At 43.6% G+C, this 13,550-nt stretch overlaps 2 non-coding genes across 2 annotated transcripts; both read left to right on the forward strand.

The window, feature by feature from the left end:
* Window positions 1-1,801: 1,801 nt before the first annotated feature.
* LOC147821995 (U4 spliceosomal RNA) lies at window positions 1,802-1,942 on the forward strand. The gene has a single exon (XR_015446359.1). It is a non-coding gene; the product is annotated as a U4 spliceosomal RNA (small nuclear RNA).
* A 618-nt stretch (window positions 1,943-2,560) lies between these two features.
* Window positions 2,561-2,701, forward strand: LOC147821996 (U4 spliceosomal RNA). The gene has a single exon (XR_015446360.1). It is a non-coding gene; the product is annotated as a U4 spliceosomal RNA (small nuclear RNA).
* Window positions 2,702-13,550: the final 10,849 nt, after the last annotated feature.

A 13,550-nucleotide genomic window follows, 5' to 3' on the forward strand; every position in this document is an offset into this window, starting at 1 on the left:
AAGTGAAATGTCTCCCCCAGCCAGGATTGGTTGCACATGTCTGTAATCCTAGCACCTAGGAGGCTGAGGGGGATTGCCAGGAGTTTGAGGTTTGCCTGTGCTACATAGTGAGTTCAAGGCCAGCCTGGACAACAAAAAAAAAGAAAAGAAAAGAAAAGAAGGGGCCTGGGATTTAGCTCAGTGGTTCCACTGCCTGCCTCACAAGGACCTGAGTTCGATCCCCGGTACTGGAAAAAAAAAAGAAAAATTGATAAAATAAAATAAAATGTCCCCCAAAGTTCATTGTATTGCATACTTGCTTGCCAGCTAATGGGCTTTTTTTTTTTGTTTTTGAGACAGGGTCAAGCTATGTAGTCAACCTTGGACTCACTATGTAGCTCAGGCTGGCCTAAAACTCACAGTGATCCTCCTGCCTCAGTCTCCCAAGTGCTAGGATCACAGGTGTGCACCACCAAAACCAGCTCCAGTGAATGGGCTTTTGAAGTGACTGGGTCATTAGGGCTCTGACTTCATCAGTGGATTAATGGATTTGGTGAGATCATAATTGGTGGCATTATTCAGAGGTGATGGAAATGGGAGGGGGCCTAGTTTAAGGGAGTGAATGAGGGGTTGGACCTTGGGGACTATATCTGGTAATTTAGTGTTGGCTGTAGTGTTTTTTTTTTTTTTTTGGTACCGGGGATTGAACTCCGGACCTTGTGCTTGCGAGGCAAGCGCCGGAACCACTGAGCTAAATCCCTGGCTATATCTGGTAATGTAGCAATTTAGGGAAAACTTCCCTGTCTCAAAATTTTAAAAGGGTGGGGTTTAGTTCAATATGAAGGCCTTAGGTTCAATCCTCAGTCCAAAGGAAAAACAAAATGGGGGAAGAACTATCACTTTCTTAGAAATTACTGTTTGAATTTAAGTGAATGATAAAAATCAAACTATTTTGGAGAATATAGTACAGGGAGGAAATTAGTTCAGATATAGGTTTTAAACAGCTTTCCACTTGTGAAAGGAAACGGGGAGTAACAGTGAAAGTTACTTCCAATTTTATACACTGTGTACATTTCTGTCAGAATAGTCTTTCATCCTCTTCTCAGAAAACTCTTTTGAATTAAACATAGAATTGCATATGATCCAGCAATTCCACTTCTAGGTATGTACCTGAAAAATCAAAAACAGGAACTCAGGGCCAGGGATTTAGCTCAGTGGTTCCACCACCTGCCTTGCAAGCACAAGGTCCCAAGTTTGATCCCCAGTACCAAAAAAACCCAAAAAGTTAAAATGGTTTTTTAAAAAAAGTTAAAATGGTAAATTTTATTTATTTGTTTGTTTGTTTATTTATTTATTTATTGCAGTACCAGGGATTGAACTCAGGACTTTGTGCTTGCAAGGCAGGCACGTTGCCACTGAGCTAAATCCCCAGCCCAAAATGGTAAATTTTATGTGGTAAATGGTAAAATGTATTCACAAATTTTATTTTTTAAAGCCTCTTTGGGGAAGGTAGTTACAATGTGAAAAGGGCCACATAGAACACGCTGATTCACGTTTCTCCAATCTCTCCTTGCTGTCTCTGAATTAAACTTATTAGCATGTTCCCTCCCATACTTCTTTGCTTCATTCTCTGACAAAATCTATTTAAATGAAATCACAACAGAACCGCCTATATATTTCCAAGTCATCTTTATATGTTTTGGTTGGGTTATATCATTTTCAAGAAAAAAATCATTGATGGTTTTTCCACTGGAGTCAAACTCACCTTTCTGTAATAGGAATCTCATTTATTGGGAATGATGAGCAGGGGCTAACTTTTCTCAGCTTTGCGCAGTGGCAGTATCGTAGCCAATGAGGTTTATCCGAGGCGCGATTATTGCTAATTGAAAACTTTTCCCAATACCCCGCCATGACGACTTGATATATAGTCGGCATTGGCAATTTTTGACAGTCTCTACGGAGACTGAATAAAGTGTTTAAAAATAGGCTGTATTTTACGGACGTCTACTAATCTGAGTTTTGTCGTTTGAAACTCTCTTCGTTTTCGTTTATTCTTTCAGAAAGCTTTGGTGTTAAGCCATGCTATTAAGTTATATATATATTTATTTTAAAGTTTTTTGTTGTGGTTTGCTGAGTTTTTTAGTTTGGTATTTTTTGTTTCATTTTTTGAGATCGCTGGAAGTAAAGGCCGAAGGCATATAACAGGACACGCTCGGCTTCACGCGTATAGTATTTTTTTCACTCGGCTAGTTGTATTTCAAAGTCACTTACCCTTTCCGTCTCAATCGTTTTCCCGCCGCTGTTTCTGAATATCTCAACCCAGCCTTCTCTATGACGTCAGGTTAATTTGCATGGGAGTTCCCAGTGTTCCAAGCAAAGGCTTTTGCTGCTTCAAAAATTTTAATGTGGGCACGAGATAATTTGCTGATGAGAAACTCCCAGCTAAGTGACTCTCAAGCGTAAGTACTCGCATGGGAGGAATGGAAATGCGTTGTACACACAAATTCCCTGGTAGTCACTCACCCTCAGTGTAAAGGCAGTTGTTATCCGTGGGAGAGCAAAAGGGGCACCTTCTTTCGTTAGCTTTGCGCAGTGGCAGTATCGTAGCCAATGAGGTTTATCCGAGGCGCGATTATTGCTAATTGAAAACTTTTCCCAATACCCCGCCATGACGACTTGAAATATAGTCGGCATTGGCAATTTTTGACAGTCTCTACGGAGACTGAATAATTTTGTTTCTAAAGAAAGATTGTTTTTGTTCTTTTGAATCATGAGTGTAGTAACCGAGTCCGCTCTGAATACTTGAATAGTCTTGTTCTTTATACTTATCGACTCTCAACTATGTTGAGGGTCAGGTTTGTGATTATTTTTACTTCGATGTAGGTAGGGTATGGTTAAATTGCTGATTTTTCTAGGCGGAGCTGTAATTTGGAGTCTTTGTACACTGCGTAAATGTAGTACTACGTTTGAGAACTTTACATCATAGGGTAAGCCTATATTTAGTGTGGTGCTCTTTTTTTTTTTATTTGGTACCGGGGATCGAACTCGGGTCCTTGCTTTTTTTGTTTTGTTTTTTGTTTTTTGGTACGGGGGATTCAACTCGGGTCCTTGCGCTTGCGAGGCAGGTGGCGGAACCACGGAGCTAAATCCCCGGCCCTAGTGTGGTACTCTATTTATTCACGTCATTCACGCAGTCTGTTTCCATTTCCACGACGCGGGGCATACGGGGTCACTGATGGGCAGAAATTGAAGAGAACTCTTAAACCATCCCACATAAAGTTTTTTCAAAATGATCTAGAGGAGAGCAGAGGCAAACTTTACCAGAACCAACGGTGCAGTTTACCTTCATTTCGGGACATGCAGGCAAGAGCTCTACCACTACCTCATCCCCATTCCTTTTTTTTTTTTTTAATACAAACAAATTTGATGTATAATTGCCATTCATACAGTAATGTGCACATATTTAAGGCATTAATTTGATAAGTCACTATAATTCAGGTCATGAAATCACTCCCAAAAGTTACCCCGTGTTCCTTTGTAACCCCACTCTCCCACGTGCCCCACTGTCTCATGTCTCCCAACTCTTCCTCTCCCATCTCTCCCCGTTACCCAAACCCCCCAATCCCAAGCAATCACTGCTGTGCATTTTTTTCCCTAGTACTGGGGATTGACCCAGGGCCTTCACACTGAGCTATATCCCCAGTCCTTTTCTTGAGGCAGTTCTCACTAAATTGCTCAGATTAGGCTTGTACTTGTGATCCTCCTGTCACAATTTCCCAGGGTGCTGAGATTACAGGTGTACACCAGTGTGCTGAGCTGTATATGACTTTTTAAAATTGACTTTTTTCATTAAGCATGATATTCTTTTTTTTTTTTTTTGGAACCGGAGATCGAACTCGGGTCCTTGTGCTTGCGCAGCAAGCGGCGAAACCACTGAGCTAAATCCCTGGCCCAAGCATGATATTCTTGAGGTCCATTCAGGTTTTACATATAAATAGTTCATTCTTTTTTCTTGCTGATTATTCATTACATGGAAACACCAGTTTGTTCAACCTTTCACCCACAGAAGGACATTTGGGTTGTTTGCACTATTTTGTCAATACAAATAAAACTGCTAAGAATATTCCTTTTTTTGGGTCAGGGATTTAGTTCAGAGGTTCCGCTGCCTGCCTCACAAGCACAAGGTCCCAAGTTTGAGCCCCAATACCAAGAAAAAAAGAATATTCCTTTTAAAATTTTTTATTGGTAAATATTTACAGTACATAATGATTACATTCACTGTGGGGAGTTGGTACATGTACATAACACATATAAATTCTTTTTTATCCCCTTTTCTTCCTCCAAAACTGATAATATTCCTGTACAAATTTTTGTGTGAGCCTAGGTGTTTGTTTGCTTGTCTATTTGTCTGAGACAGGGTCTCACTTTGTAGATCAGGCTGGCCTTGAACTCACAGCATCGTCCTGCCTCACTCTCTTGAGTGCTGAGATTACAGGTGTGCACCACAGTACCCAGAGGAACCTAGGTTTTTGATTCCTTAGGATAAATGCCCAAGAGTATGACTGCTGCATCATATGGCAAGTGCATGTTCAATTGTGTAAGAAACTGCCAAATTATTTTCTGGAGTGAAATAATGAGTTATTCTGTGAGAATACTGTGAGAGAGTTGAGTCCACCATGGTGTGACAGTGGTGGGACAGAAGGCTAGGATGACAAAATAAGCTCCTGAGCACAGTAGCATGGCAGGTTGCAACAGACCACTCTGAGACCCTGATCAAACCACAGAAGCAGAATGTTTGCAAAGAATGAGAAACTGTTACCAAGAAGAAGGAAACTAATTAAGCATGTCAATTATAACAGTTACTTGTATTACTTCCTGGGGATCTAAAGACATTTTTGTTTGTTTGTTTTCAGAACTGGGGATTGAACTCATGGCTGTTGCACCGAGCCACATCTCCAGCCACCACCACCCCAACCTCTTTTAAATTTTGAGACAGGATCTTGTTAAATTGCTAAACGGAATTTGCAGTCCTCCTGCCTCAGCCTCCCAGAGTGCTGGGACTACAGGGATGTGCCCCCATGCCCAGCCCCGAAGGCCTCTTTTGCTGAAAAACATTGACCCTTCACTTCAGCCTTCAGAGGTCTGATGAGTGAGTAAAATGGATAAACGGCGTGGCACCTCTGTCTTCACATTGGGTCCGTCCCCTTTGTTACCTTAACCTTTGGCTCAGATTCTCCTCAGCTCGTTACACAGACATGGTGATTATTGGAAAATGTTTTGACCAAGGCTTTAATACAGGGCTAACTTGACCTGTTCCCCATTGGAGCTTCTATGTGTTTTCTTTTTCTTTTTCCTTCTACTCTTTTCTGTCCCCAGTCTTGTGCTTCTCCAGAAGCCACTAAAGCCCAAACATCTGCAGCCCTTGGGCTCTGACAGGGTCCAGCCTCTCAAGGCCAGGATGTTTAGAACAGGATGATGGTGCCAGATACATGAACATTCAACAGCCTCTAGGAGGAGCTGACCCTGACCACCCAGGCCAAGTCTGCCCCAAGAAGAAAGTTTTTGGTACCATGCTACTGGCTAGTGGGAATTATCAGACTTTAGCCGCAACTCCAGCAAATCAATACAAACCTGTGTGCTCTTTGTTCTGTGAGCAGCCACTTGATCAATTTCTCTACCAGTTGCTGAGTCCCTTCAGCCAAAGTCTCAATTTGGCCAAAGCTCCCCACCCGTTATAAAACTTTGCCTGTGCAAAAGTGGGTGTGGTCTCAATGTTTGGCCTAATTTTATTTCCTTTTTCTTTTCTTTTTTTTTTTTGGTACTGGGGATCGAACTCGGGACCTTGTGCTTACAAGGCAGGCAGCAGAACCACTGAGCTAAATCCCCGGCCCTGGCCTAATCTTATTTCTACCATGTCTGGGCCAAAAGATCCTGCCATAGCCAGGTGTAGTGGTGCATCCCTGTAATCTCAGCACTTGGGAGGCTGAGGCAGGAAGATTGCCAGAAGCTCGAGGCCAGCCTGGGCTACATAGTGAGTTCAAGCCTAGCCTGAATTATGTATCGAGACTGTCTCAAAATGAAATGAAAGATACCTTTGTTGGTATCAGCGGTACAATTTTGCATTTCATCTGCCACCTCCTCACATCTATATCAGTTGCCCTGCCTTTTTCTTTGTCTGTATTACATTGATTTTTTTTTCCTCTGTGCTGGGAATTGGACCAGGGCCTTGTGTATGCTCGGCAAGTCATCACCACTGAGCTGCACCTTCAGCCTATGACACTCCCCCCACCCCCAGGATCTCATATGTAGTTCGGGCTGACCTTGAACTCACTGTGTAGCCCGGCTGGCCTCAAACTCACATTGATCCCCTGTCTCAGCTTCCTGAGTGCTGGGATTATGGACATGCACCACAATGTCTAGCACTGATTTTTTTTTTTTTTTTAGCACAAGCAATCATCTTATAGAATGTCCCACATTCTGTCTCCATCTAATTGTGTTCCCATTGTGTATTTAGCATGTTCCTCTGCCCCTTATATTTATTGAAAAGTGGGAGTTACACCTTGCAGTCTGATTAGGTTCAGGTTAAATAGTTTGGCAAGATAAAGGTTGGAGGGGGCCAGGGATTTAGCTCAGTGGTTCTGGTGCCTGCCTCCCAAGTGCAAGGTCCCAAGTTCGATCCCCAGTACCAAAAAAAACAAGAAAGGGTGGGGAAGCACTCAGTGGCAGAGCACTTGCTTAGCGTGCGTGAGGCCTTGGGCCCCATCTGCAGGTGCTGCCAAAATAAAATATTTTTTTCCATGTGTGGTGGCACAGGCCTATAATCCTAGCACTCAGGAGGCTAAGGCAGGAGGATTGCTTTGAGTTCAAGGCCAGCCTAAAATGATAATACAAGTCTGAACTGCATAGTGAGACACAAACACACACACCCAGCGCCATACTGGTTGCACCTCGCTTGCTCTGAGCTCCGGGCTCCTGCTAAGCTAGCATGGCCACGTCTCCTTTCAGCTGCTATCATGATTATCTACCTGGTCCTCATCAGCCATGATGAGATGTTCTCTGACATTTACAAAATCCAGGAGATCACGGAAGGGCTGTTCCTGGGGGTGGAGGGGTAGATGCTCAGTAGAACAGAGAGTAACACTGATGACTCACTCATTGGTGGAAACACCTCCAATGAAGGCCCGGAGGGTGAAGGTACCAGAAGCACAGTAGTCGCTGGTGTTGATACGGTCATGAACCATCACTTGTAGGAAGCCAGCTTCACAAAAGAGGCCTACAAGAAGTCCATCAAAGATGATATGAAATCAATCAAAGACAAACTTGAAGAACAAAGACCAGAAAGAGCAAAATCTTTTATGACAGCAGCTACAGAACAAATCAAGCACATCCTTACTAATTTCAAAAACTATAAGTTCTTAGGGCTGGAGATTTAGCTCAGTGGTTCCACCACCTGCCTTGTAAGCACAAGGTCCCAGTTTGATTCCTGGTACCACAACAACAACAACAAAAACTATCACTTCTTTATTGGTGCGAACATGAATCCAGATGGCATGCTTCCTCTCCTGGACTACCGTGAGGATGATATTGACCCCATTTATGATTTTCTTTTCTTTTTTTTTTTGGTACCAGGGATCAAACTTGGGTCCTTATGCTTGTGCAGCAGGCAGCAAAACCACTGAGCTAAATCCCCGGCCCCTTTTATGATTTTCTTTAAGGATGGTTTAGAAATGGAAAAATGTTAATGGATTCAGTGGTTACCTCGGATCTATTACTTGTCATAACTAGCTTGTCATCCATAAAACACCAGGATTTTATTTGTTTTTGTTTTTGTTTTATTTTGTTTTGGTACTGGGGATTGAACTCGGGTCCTTGCCCTTTGAAGGCAGGAGGCAGAACCACTGAGCTAAATCCCCAGCCCAACACCAGGAGTTTAGACAAATGGAACTGATGCCATCTTGAATGTTTTGTTTATGTTGATTGTGATTTATTTGGAGTGAAGACATTGTTTTTTAGAGAAAAAAACAAAACATGTCATGTAAGCTGTCTAAAAATAAAGCACATTTAAATTTATTTGAGAGAATGCCTCTTTGGGCCAGTGATTTAGCTCAGTGGTGCCATGCCTGCCTCACAAGCGCAAGGTCCTGAGTTTGATCCCTGGTATCCACCCCCCCCAAAAAGAGAGAATGCCTCTTAGTTTAGTACTTGTATAAACTAAATCCATCATAGTGTATGTGGAGAAGAGAGAGGGGGATCACAGACCACTGCTAGAAAGCAAAAAACCGTCTTCAGATAACTTCTCCAGTGAAAACTACTTCTGGGACTGGAATATAAGACAAGAATCAAAGTTTTAATTGTGAGTTGCAGTGAAAGGGAAAAGACCATGTTCATAGAAGTAACAGCATTTGAAGTGGAGCCTTACGTATTTCATCACCTAAAGTGGAAGTGGTTAACCTGGAAGAGATAACCAAAAGAATAAAAAGATTGGGCCGGGGATCTAGCTTAGTGGTTCCGCTGCCTGCCTCGCAAGCACAAGTTTAAAAAAAAGAATAAAAGGCCAGGGATTTAGCTCAGTGGTTCCGGCACCTGCCTCACAAGTGCAAGGTCCCGAGTTCAATCCTCGGTACCAAAAAAAAAAAAAAAAAAAAAAGAATAAAAAGACTAACTCAGTTGGAAAAAAAAATAGAATGGTCAATGCCCCAAAGATGTAGCTCAGTGGCGCCACATCTGCCTGGCAAGCACAGGGTCCAGAGTTTGATTCTCAGTATGGGGGTGGGGGCTAATAATAATAGTTTAAAAGGGCCAGGGATTTAGCTCAGTGGTTCTGGCGCCTGCCTCGAAAGTGCAAGGTCCCAAGTTCGATCCCCGGTACCAAAAAAAAAAAAAAAAAAGTTAAAAAAATGTTTTTTTAAAAAAATAGAATGGTTAGACCGGGGATTTAGCTCAGTGGTTTCGCTGCCTGCTGTGCAAGCACAAGGACCTGAGTTCAATCCCCAGTACCAAAATAAATAAATAAATAAATAAGATAAATAAATAGAATGGTTAAACCACCTCTGAACAGTATAGCGTCTGTACTTGCTTACTGGGTTGAAGGAGGTGGGAGAGAAGAAATTGTGAAAGATGTTTCAGTTAAGTGTATGGTAGAAAATTCCAGCTTATCCATTGCTCTTATGTTACATGTTTTTCATTTAACTTTGCTATACTGTATATACAGTGTATATACTGGACATATGAGTCCTAATTTTATAATATCTAATCTCTAGATATTAAAGTTTCCCAGTGTATGACAAAAAAAATGAACAATTATACTCTACATGTAGATCTGATACTTCTCTTTATTGCTGCTAAACCGTACATCTTGGACACATTTTCCGTGTCCTCACTCACCTCCCCTTTCTTTCTGTGTGGATAAACCCTGCCAACGTTATTCAGTCCCCTGTGGATAGACACATAGGTTGCTTCCAGTTTCCCCCATCATACAGTGCATTCTTGGGACTGTATCATCTTTCCCCACCGGCAGGCTATTTCTAGAGGAAATTTCTAAAGGTGGGGTTGCCTGCTCAAGGGCCATGTATACTTTGCGTTTGGAGGGCTACCCCTATTTTGACATTTTGAACAGCTGTATGAAAAGATGGAGACGATGTTTGATTAGTGTGTTCAGAAGTGTCTGTTGCACAGCTCTCCTGTGGCTTGTGTGGTTTGGGGAAGAGCCCGGGAAGGAAGGCGACTTCCTCCCCACTGTCCTGAGCTGCTCCCTGGCTCTGAAGTCCAGACCCTACACTTGTTTGCCCTCCTGCTCTTTTCCAGGCAGGGAGTATGGAAAAGAGGCTGGACTGGGTGAGGTAACCTTGGTTTGGAGGAAGGAAGAATCTGAGTCATCCCAAACTGACCTCTCCCCCTCCACCCTGTAAGGAAACATCCCAGAGATGCTGCCCTAGATGGACCCACCCACTGGTCTCCCCAGCCTGCCTGCACTCCAGGCTCCAGGGATGCAGAAGCCACCTTGGAGGCTACTCGGTGGTGAAGGGGCCCCTCGACCCCAAACAGTCTGCTCAGTGTCTCAGTGTTTAAGTCCCTACAGGATGTTTGCAAGAATCGCCAGTTTCTAGGTTAAAAATATCCCACGCCTGAGGGCCCCTCCGTGTCTGTCTCAGAACAGGGCTGCCACACAGCTCCAAGATTTCTCCATTACTGGGGAAATTAACCCTGAGGGCAATTGATTATTTTTTCTGTGACTTTTTTTCATGTCCATTTTTTTTTTTTTGGTACCAGGGATCAAACTTGGGACCTTGCACTTGTGAGGCAGGCGCCAGAACCACTGAGCTAAATCTCTGGCCCATGAGAGTGTTTTCTTTTTTCTTTTTGGTACCAAGGATCGAATTCAGGTCCTTGTGCTTGGGAGGCAGGCGGCAGAACCATTGAGCTAAATCCCTGGCCCATCCTTTTTTTTTTTTATTACTGAAGTTTGAACCCAGGGCATGTGCACTAAGCTATATTCTCAGCCCTTTATTTTTTATTTTGAGACAGAGTCTCATTATGTCTCTAAATTGAACTCACCATCTTCCTGCCTCAGCCTCCGAGAATGCTGGAACTACAAGCCCTATTCCACCAGGCTCGGCTTTTCCAGGACAGCCAGACTTTCTGGGTTCAAATCCACACTGTCCACTGACTGTGTGACCCTATGCCATTCTCATTTAATCTCTCTATGTCTCTTGTTCATGGCTATAAAAAGAGTCATAAAAATAAAAAAGAGAGTCATGATCATATCTGTCTCCGAGGTCTATGGGCCTCTACCTTGACTGTTCATGAGAATAGCCTTGGGAGCTTTTAAAAATACTGATGCCAGGGCTGGGGATGTAGCTCAGTGGTTCTGTCACCTGCCTCACAAGCGCAAGGTCCCTAGTTCAATCCCCAGTACCAAAAAAAAAAATACTGATGCCAAAAAACAAACAAACAAACAAACAAACAAAACTGATGCCTAGACCCAGGCATGGTGGCACATGGCTGTAATTCCAAAACTCTGAGACACTGAGGCAGTAGGATCATGGAGAGTTCAAGGCCAACTTGGACTACATAGTGACAGAAAAAAAAAAAAAAGGGCCGGGGATTTAGCTCATTGGTTCTGCCGCCTGCCTCGAGAGCTCAAGGACCCGAGTTCGATCCCCGGTACAAAAAATAAAATAAAAAATAAAAAATCCTAGGCTGAATGTGGTGGTGCAGACCTATAATCTCAGCACCCAGGAGGCTGAGGGAGGAGGATCGCCATGAGTTTGAGGCCAGCCTGGACAACACAGCGAGACCCTGTCTCAAAAAACCAAAAATAAATAAATAAATAAAAATATGGATGCACAGAATACATTCCAGATCAATTAAATCAGAAGGTCTGCAGATTGCGTCTGGACAAAATATATTTCAAAGCTGCCCAGGTGATTCCAGTGTACCTTCAACGATGAGACCCACTGCCAGAGTGTTTGTGGGTATTAAATAAGATTCCACAGGAGAAGTGGTCCAGGGAGTGCCTGGGACCTGGTGAAGTGCTTTGGTGGGCAGTTACAGAGTCAACTCTCCAACCAGGGTGGCAGTCAGGGAAGGCTTCCTGGAGGAGGCAGCGGGGCAAGCTCTGAACTGAAGGAGAGCAGAAGATAGCCAGGACACAGAGGGTAGGAGGGCTCTTAACAGTGGTTTCAGCTCCTGCAGGGGTCTGGAGGAATTGAGTTATTCTCAGCTGGGGCTGAAGCTCAGTGGTATAGTGTGTACCTCCCATGTGCAGGGGCCTGGGTCCAATCCCCAGCAATGGGGGAAAAGTCATCTTCTGTGGAAGAAGTAGGCAGACCTGGGGAAGAGGCACATGGCACAGGGTCCTCTAATGAAGTCAGAAGTCATTGGGTATATTCTGTTGACACAAAGATGTTTTGGGGTTTTTTTCTTGTTTTTTTTTTTCCTACCAGGAATTGAACTCAGGTCCTTGCACTTTCGAGGCAGGCAGCAGAACCACTGAGCTAAATCCTCGTCCCAGATGTTTTTGTTTTGTTTGAGACAGAGTCTTGCCATATAGTTTAGGCTGGCCTGGAACTCTCAGCAATCCTCCTGCCTCATCCTCCTGAATGCTAGGATTACAGGTGTGTGGCATCATGCCCTGCAGATGTTACAAAGATTTTTAAGTAGACATGACTCAGATTGTGTGCTCCCCCAAATTCAGAGGCAGCCAAGCCCTTCCCAAGGCATGTGTTGGAGTCACCAGGGGCCTGCACTTACAATGCCTGTAATCCTAGGTATTTGGGAGCCTGAGGTGAGAGGAGAATAGCAAGTCTGAGGACAGTCTTAGGGAGATTCTGTCTCAAAATAAAGCGTAGTGGGGCCTGGGTTCAAGCCCCATTACCAAAAGAAAAAAAAAAAGACCTAATATTTTGCTACTCATATGTTAATAAATGTTTCAAATAATAAACAATTTTATGTTATAATAATTATTACTAATCACAACCTGGATTCTGCAACCCTTTGGTGTCTGGATAAATCTCCAAACTTGTCTCTTTCTCTTCTAGCCTTGAGGTCCCTCTTGGATACTTTGATGACTTTTTGTTTGTTTTTTGAGACAGGGTCTTGCTTTGTAGTCCAGGCTGGCCTTCAACTCACTATGTAGCTCAGGCTGGCCTCCAACTCCTGGGAATCCTCCTGCCTCAACTACAGGTGTGTGCCACTACCTGGCAGCTGGCTCTTTGATGAAAATTATAGGTTACAGTTTCTCAGCCGTTTTCATCCATTTTTGCTGTTGTTGAATCCACACAAGCACGGAAAGTGTGCACTTTATTATCCAGATTTTGCAGTTCAAGCAACTGAGGCTCAAAGTGCTTAAGCCACTTGCTCCAGAACACAGACCTACCTCACTCCCATTTTCTGGATAAGAAAATGGAGGCAAAAAAAAAAAAAGAAAACAGAGGCTCAGATGAATGAGGTATCAGGCCCAAGACTGCGAGGTTGGCAGCTGGCAGAGCCGGGATCCGAACCTTTTTCTGTCTTGGAATTGCTGAACACTAGAGGTAGCCCCTGAGGTCTGAAGTTTCTGCTAGGTTCCACCCTATGGGCCACGTGACTCCTCTTTGAGATAAACTTCAATCCTGCTGCTCCCGTTCTGGGGCCCTCAGCATACCTTTCTGAACAGCAGCCCCTCCTTTTGGAATGCTCTTCCTGCAGCCTGAGTTCTTCAAAAACCAGGTCGGCCTGCGGCATTAGTGCTTTTCCAGAAAACAGTTTGCAGGCCTCATTTCAATCCCCACCCCCTTTTCTTTTGTGTTAGGAATGGAACCCAGGGCCTTGCACATGCTAAGAATATGCTCTACCACTGAGCTATGTCTCTGGGACTCTCTCTCTCTCTCCTAAAGATTGAACCCAAGGTTTTCTCACTGAACTACATCCCCAGCCCTTTAATTTCTTTTTCTTTTCTTTTCTTTTTTCGGTATCAGGAATTGAACTCAGGACCTTGTGCTTGTGAAGCAGGCGCCCCTGTGCCACTGAACTAAATCCCTGGCCCCCTAGCCCTTTAATTTCTTAATTTTCAGATGAGGTTTTACTCAATT

This window comes from Heterocephalus glaber, unplaced genomic scaffold, assembly GCF_053883595.1.
Source record: "Heterocephalus glaber isolate CG9 unplaced genomic scaffold, H.glaber_assembly_v1.0 deba00001687, whole genome shotgun sequence".
Classification (NCBI taxonomy): Eukaryota; Metazoa; Chordata; class Mammalia; order Rodentia; family Bathyergidae; genus Heterocephalus; species Heterocephalus glaber.